The following is a 1,716-nucleotide window of genomic DNA, read 5'->3' as shown; positions in this document are numbered from 1 at the left end:
TTCTCCAGATTTCTTGGCACAACTTGGTGAGCACGTCCAGGGCAGCATCTGTTAACTGAAATATGTCAATTGGTATACCATCTATTCCTGGAGGCTTATTTTTTGCCATTTCCTTCAGATGGGCTTATTTATTTCTCAGAATTAGGAAAATATCTTAAATAAATGTTAGCATTCTTCTTATTAGACAAAGATATATAAAAAAAGGTATAGACTATGTAGGAAGGCACCCTTTCCTAAACTTGGAGATGGTGGCATGATGTAAAATTGTAGTGGTAGTTTGGACTCAAAATTATCTACAATGTTAGAAGATTTTTGTTCCTGAAGGAATGTGGAGATGAAGTAAGCATTGTTTAGGATAGCTTTGTAATCACACCCCTAGGGGACGTTGTGTGAGAATCACACTTGAACCCCCCCCAGAAACAATGTTGACAGACAAGGAGAATTCTTTTGCTTAAGATTGCACAAGTTCTATACTGTACAATGCTATACACAGTCTGTGAGGTGCATAGGTTACCATGGGAACAACACTCCTGGAGTATCACATCCCCTACAATGACAGTAACCTGGATGAGGCATCATAAGGAACATCACCAAATCAGCCACAGCAGCAAGAAATATTTTTGAGATAGAATTAGTAATTGTGGAAAACCAATATTATGTAAGATTTTTCAGAGGAGAATACTAACGCTGCTACAACCTTTCTTCTAGCCAGGGGAGAACATTTTCATTCCTAGAAGTCAGAAACCTTTCTTTCAAGCAGGTGAAAATAAGAAGTGTAGAATTATGGCCTGCCAGAAAAGAGGCAGATGTGTCTGAGTGGAAGAGTTCTCCCTTCTAAGTAAAAGATTCAAGTCTGATCAATTTCCAAGTGCAGCCACCATACATCTGTCAGCGAAGGATTACAGGTTACTCAGATACGGAGTAGGATTTAACAGAGTTTCTAGATGAAGAAAGACTAGGAGCTAAATACCTTGAGGGGATGAATCACTGGGCCTGGGAGCTCAGGACCACAGTCTAGAGGCACATAAACATCAACTGTTATAGCGTTATCTACAGTGTTTTATGTTCTGTTTTGGTGAGTAGCACTGGAATTTAAAAGCTTGCTAGTAGTCATGGAAAGTACAGGTATTGGCCTAACTCAAAGAGAGATGAACAATCTCTCTCAAACTATTGAGAAATCTCTGGTGGCCTAGTGGGCAAATAGTTGTACTACCAACCCAAAGACACATGGTTCAAATTGCCAGCTGTTCAGTCAATAGATCTCCTTCCACATGATTCAGTGTTTAAAAAACCATTGGATGACCAGTTATATGTCTGTTCTTACTTGTCAGCACTTAACAATGAAAACAAGTTCTAGAGAAAGACATATAGTCTCTTTCAAGTTTTCGGTCATTCATCTCAAAGAATAATGATGAAAATTAAAGGCTATTAATCCAAAGGACTAATATGGACTGCCCTCAAATCAATCCCAACAGATTTTCAAGACTATAAGTTTTTTTATTATTATTATTAAATTTTATTAGTTTTAATGAATATTTACAGAGATTTTGGGTTTTCATTCATTCATTGTTGCACTGTTTTCTCCACCCTCCTCCCCAGTTCGTTCTTCTTCCCCCCCCCAAATGTCTGTTTTAATTGTCCAGTTGCCACAGTGCTTGTCAAAGCCAGTTCTGATTAATCTCCTTTGTCAGTGTGTCCCTTGCCATTCCCTATCAC

Source organism: Elephantulus edwardii, unplaced genomic scaffold (genome assembly GCF_000299155.1).
Source record: "Elephantulus edwardii isolate Elephantulus edwardi_28Jun2011 unplaced genomic scaffold, EleEdw1.0 scaffold00010, whole genome shotgun sequence".
Taxonomy (NCBI): domain Eukaryota; kingdom Metazoa; phylum Chordata; class Mammalia; order Macroscelidea; family Macroscelididae; genus Elephantulus; species Elephantulus edwardii.
This window is presented reverse-complemented; position numbering follows the sequence as displayed.